The sequence below is a fragment of the Aquarana catesbeiana genome, linkage group LG01, assembly GCF_042186555.1.
Source record: "Aquarana catesbeiana isolate 2022-GZ linkage group LG01, ASM4218655v1, whole genome shotgun sequence".
Classification (NCBI taxonomy): Eukaryota; Metazoa; Chordata; class Amphibia; order Anura; family Ranidae; genus Aquarana; species Aquarana catesbeiana.
The window spans coordinates 280,888,372-280,894,314 of record NC_133324.1 but is presented as its reverse complement, the minus strand read 5'-3'; the positions used below and the strand labels follow the sequence as shown (position 1 = coordinate 280,894,314).

The 5,943-nt window shown below is 32.8% G+C and overlaps 1 long non-coding RNA gene across 2 annotated transcripts; it reads left to right on the top strand.

Annotated features, from left to right (window-relative positions):
• The first annotated feature begins 796 nt into the window (after positions 1-796).
• LOC141141595 (uncharacterized) lies at positions 797-4,583 on the top strand. Of its 2 annotated transcripts, none has more exons than XR_012244155.1 (2): positions 797-1,257; positions 4,050-4,583. It is a non-coding gene; the product is annotated as an uncharacterized lncRNA (long non-coding RNA). The 2 variants fall into 2 exon arrangements; XR_012244152.1 differs by lacking the exon at positions 797-1,257 and adding an exon at positions 1,269-2,019.
• The last annotated feature ends 1,360 nt before the right edge of the window (positions 4,584-5,943 follow it).

Sequence of the window (5,943 nt, the reverse complement as noted above, 5' to 3'; positions counted from 1 at the left end):
CACAGACATATGAGGTTATGTCATGTACCCAAATATTGGTGTCACTGTGTGGGTATCTGCATAACTATTGCAGAGAAATTAGACTATACGCTGTTTGGGATTCGGGATTATGTGTAATCTTTAAAATGTTGCAGATCTCTGTTGTGTTTAATGAATAGTCAGCATTTAATATCCAGTAAAATGGCTGGAGTAACCCTAAGAGTATTTTAAAGATATCTATCTCTTCAAGGAACAATACTTAGTCAATCATCAATCAAATGTCTATAAAAACCTGTACCAAATATTGGTGCTAATGTGGGTGTATCTATGTGAATATTTTTAGAGAAATTAGACTGGTACAGAACTGTTTTTTTTTTAACTGGATTAGCAGTATTAATTATCCAGTAAACTGGCTAGGGGAAACCCTAAGAGGACACACAAGCATATAAAAGGACAATGATTCAGATATATAGTACTAATCCAAACTTTGTATTCTTCTGTTGAATTTCTTTGTCCGTCAGAAATGCCGACAGAAAAAGTCAGATGGGGCATACACAAGGTCGGATTATCTGACCAAAAGCTCCCATCAGACTTTTTCTGTCGGAAATTCCGACCTTGTGTACGCTGAATAAGAGACCACAAACATTTTTTTAACTGCAAAGACGAGCAAAGTTTAGGTATCGCCGACATAAAACATAAATGTGTGCTACTGGGCTGGAAATATTTACAGTGTAACATATAGTTTTGGTAAGGCTCTCCATCACTGTGGTATGTTTTTGGAGATGGAACCCAACTCATTGTCAACAGTAAGTACTATGATTCTGTGCCCACTTATGGTGTACTCTTCAATTTTCATGCCTGCATTAATCATACAGTCCTTTAATTTTTCTCCTTATACAAATACCACCAGAATTCAGAGGGATGTGACTAAATGACTAACAGAAACATATGCATTTATTCTTCTTTAATAATGACCACATTGATCTAATTGTATTGCATTGATGTGCATTTAGCAGGGCTTTTAACTATTTTGCAGGAATCTGAAATGTTATATCTCATTATGCATTAACAATCCATTGGCCATAGGTATATAGGGTATTGTAGATTAATACAACAAGAAAAACTGGAGAAACTCTAGATATACTCTGCATCCCCATAGCTGCAACTGGTTGCTCAAGTCTCAGCAATGTTCTTGTTGTTCCTGTACAAGGCAGTTTTTGTACAGCACTAAAACATTGTGGTGGATTTTTGGACCAGGAACTCAGTTGATCGTACAAAGTAAGATCTCTTCTCACTAAATTTCTTCATGTTTTAATTATGTTGTTTCACATTGTTACCCTCAGTAATTAGCCAAAATAATAATTTCCAGAAATTATATCTACACATATATTTTAATTATATACATTTTAATTTATAACATATAGCATAGGAGCCCAACCTGTATATATACATCTGTGTTTCAACCTATATTTTGTAGAATAATAGAAAAAAACTATTATTTTCATTTTGAATGCATACTACATCTCCTTATTTTTACTCCCTACTTATAGTGAATAAGTAGATCTTTTCTCACTTAATATGCTCATACTTTGATTATATCACATTGTTACCCTCATTGTACAATCAAAATGATATATTTTTTTGGCGATGTAGTGTGCACATATATGCCAGTACCAGATTAACCATAGCAAAAAATTAAGAAGCAAATAAAAATGGTCATGGCCATCCATAAAAATACATATTTAGAGGGATGGACAAGCAACAAAACATAACTTTTATAATAAGGGACACTGGCAGTGTAAGATTACAATTAGTAAATGAGGTCACTTTTGGTTATTTAAATTGAGCAAATAAAATATACACTAAGACACCACATACATTTTCTTGTACTGCAAAGATGAGCAAAGTTTAGATATCGCAGACACAAACATAAATATGTGCTACTGGGCTGTAAACATTTACAGTGTAACACCTAGTTTTGGTAAGGCTCTCCATCACTGTGGTTTGTTTTTGGAGGTGGAACCCAACTCATTGTCAACAGTAAGTACAGTCATTCTGTGTCAACTTATGTTGTACTCTTCAATTTTCAACATATGCATTTATTTTTCTTTAATAATGGCCACATTATTCTACTTGTATTGCAGTGATGTGTAATTAGCAGGGCTTTCAACAATTTTGAAGTACTTTGTTCTATCTCATTGGGCATCAGTGATCCATTGGCCATAGGTATATAGAATAATATAGACTAATACAACAAGAAAAACTGGAGAAACTCTAGATATACTCTGGATAAAAGTAATATTTGAGGTTGGAGATTTCACTATATACACCACCTCCTTTAAACTAGTTCAAATATTACCAATGACAAAATTGGAGTTTAAAGGTGCAAACAATCAATGAAAATTAATATTACAAAAATATATAATTTTTATTAAGCAGACATAGTTTAGAAAAAGAAAAACAATTTAATATATAAAAAAGAGCACAATAGAGCTCAGTGGTCACAATACAAAAGAATGGTTGCCTCTACATGTTTCACCACAATCGTGTCTTCTTCTGAAGCTTTTGTAGGACCCTAAAACTCGTGTATTAAGGTCCTACAAAAGCTCCATTCTTTTGTATTGTGACCACTGAGCTTTATTGTGCTCTTTTTTATATATTAAAATGTTTTTCTTTTTCTAAATTTTGTCTGCTTAACAAAAAATATATATTTTTGTAATATCAGTTTTCATTGATTGTTTGCACCTTTAAACTCCAATTTTGTCCTTGGTAATATTTTATCTAGATATACTCTGCATCACCATAGCTACAGCTGGTTGTTCTAGTGTCAGCAATATTCTTGTTCCTATGCAAAGTTGTTTTTGTACAGCACTAAAACATCTTCTCACTAATTTTTTTCATACATTGTTACCCTCGGTAATTGGCCAAAATAATAATTTTCGGAAAATATATCTATAAATATATTTTAACAATATATATTTTAATTTAGAACGATATAACATAGGAGCCCAACTTGTATATATCTATCTTTGTTGTAACCTATATTTTGTAGAATAATAGATAAAAACTATTATTTTAATTTTGAATGTATAATACATATACTTTCTTTTACTCCCTACTTACAGTAAATCTTATTGTTCATTTTTCCATAGTTATCTGTGTATATGCAGCTCTATGAAAACATTAGTAAAGGGCAAATAGATAGATAGATAGATAGATAGATAGATAGATAGATAGATAGATAGATAGATAGATAGATAGATAGATAGATAGATAGATATAGATGTATCCTTTATAGAACTGACTCCGGATCACCTGTAGAAGAGAAGATTACATCTAAAAGCAGTAATATAGGGGTCAATATTTTGGCCTAACTTAATAAATGTTCCAATTCCAACTGGTCTGCATCCAAAATTAATACAGGTATAATCTAAAATTGTCCTTTGTTTTGGTATTTTGCATAGGAAATACTCAAGCGGTTTTAATTGCCTGTGAAGGTAAAGAAACAAGAGGGTCAATATGTTTAGCACCTTATCAATGATTTTCTTACTCATATACTTATATACAGTACACCTGCCTCTCCTCTTCTATGTTTCATTTTTAATCTTCTGCTAACACATACTTTTTGGAGGTTTAGCTTTTTACTAGGCAGGTAATAAAAAATCTATGTAGAAATCATATTTAGATTATTTCCTTAGATAATACATTCATTTTTTAATCTGTGAACACTGTCATGAGAAATGTATGGGGGCTGACACTTTTCTGACACTTTTCTAACAATCATTTACTTGTTCCTGGTCTGTGATGCAGACTTAAAAGAGCCACAGCCAGGCAATGCATAATATTACAAGAGGGAAAGCAATGGCACCCCCATAATTTGCTCAGTACACAGCGACTTTAATAATAATATATGTTTATGATAGTGAATGCAAAAAAAAAAAAAAACCTAGTATGCTTACTATGTAGCCAGCAGCAAAATAAAAGTACATAACTTGATAAAAAGTGACCTTGTTATTATCTTCTTAATTTTATGTCTCATTTCTAATGGCATGTTTTTTTTATTTCTACAGCCGGTGAAGTGAAGGCACCAGTTGTGCTTTTCTTTGGTCCATCTAAAGAAGAGTTAGAGAATGCAACAGCCACCTTAGTCTGTACTGCCAGTGATTACAAGCCAAGGACTGCAACGATGGAGTTTCTAGTGGATGGTCAAACTTGGAAGAATGGGGTCTCCACATCACCAATCACCAAACAGAGTGACAGTTCATATATGGAAAGCAGTTTCCTCACCATGACCTCTGATGATTATTGTAAATATAAGGAATATGGCTGCAAAGTGAGGCATCAGGGCAAAGAGTTTATCCAGACACTGACGAGATCAGAGTGTTTCTAATATTCAGCTCATCTCTTTGTATCATCAAGTAGTAGAGTCAGTTGTTTATTATGAATTGATACTATGTGAAATATAAATGGTTCTTTCTCCTTTATGCTTGGCTTTCAAATCCCTTAGATGTTCCATTTGCAATGTGAAATGCATGGAATATGTAATGTTTCTTTTGTTTTTCCCATGAAGCAATCAATAAATGACTGTTTATGTGTTTATGAAATCTGTGGTATTTCTTCACCTATGTGTATTGATAAGTATACTGATTCTAAAAATGTGGTACACACACATTGGCTAATCACATAACATTGATCAAGTCAAAGGTCTCTTAGTAACATAGTTATAGAACAGGGGGTAAAACACATTCAGGAAGATTCTCCTGCAGCAAATTTTTGGTGAATGTCAGCTTCAAGGCTTTAAAAATACACCTTAGTGTTGAATTAAAGTATATACAATATTGCCACATGGTACTAGGTATTATACTACAACACATAATTATCTCTCTATGTTAGTTAAGCTAAGTCCTACCAAATAAATAAAATTAACATGGTAATAAACATTAGTTAAAGCTATGTGGAGCTTAAAGCTCACAGACATATGAGGTTATGTCATGTACCCAAATATTGGTGTCACTGTGTGGGTATCTGCATAACTATTGCAGAGAAATTAGACTATACGCTGTTTGGGATTCGGGATTATGTGTAATCTTTAAAATGTTGCAGATCTCTGTTGTGTTTAATGAATAGTCAGCATTTAATATCCAGTAAAATGGCTGGAGTAACCCTAAGAGTATTTTAAAGATATCTATCTCTTCAAGGAACAATACCTAGTTCAATCAACAATCAAATGTCTATAAAAATCTGTACCAAATATTGGTGCTAATGTGGGTGTATCTATGTGAATATTTTAAGAGAAATTAGACTGGTACAGAACTGTTTTTTTAACTGGATTAGCAGTAATAATTATCCAGTAAACTGGCTAGGAGAAACCATAAGAGGACACACAAACATATAAAAGGACAATAATCCAGATATATAGTGATAATCCAAACTTTGCATTCTTATGTTGAATTTCTTAAAGCTGCCATGTCTGTCATGCCATTTAAAAACGTACATATGTCTTCAAAGAACCATACATAGACTATTCAATACTTTTCTAAACCTCAATAAGTGTAAAAATGAAAAAAAAACCGCATAATAAACAGAGCCCTTCTTAATATTTATTTTGACTACATGCATGTACATACATGCCATCAACCACCAATACATGACCATTTTCCGTATCCCAATAATCACCATTAAGTCCCAGAGATAATCCACTGACCTTAATCATAGCATCACATAGGTAATCTTTGCACAGTAAGGCTAAGTACATTTTTTTTAGCCTCAACCATAAACTTCAGCTTGGCCTCTTGCAAGCATTTATGGTGTCCTATGTAGTATTTGTACAGCTCTCAGTCACTGTGGTTACTTTTTGGTGATGGAACCAAGCTTATAGTTAACAGTAAGTATTATCATTCTGTGTCCACTTGTATGGCTGTTTTCAATTTGCTGTCTGCATTAATCATATAGTCCTTTTCTTTT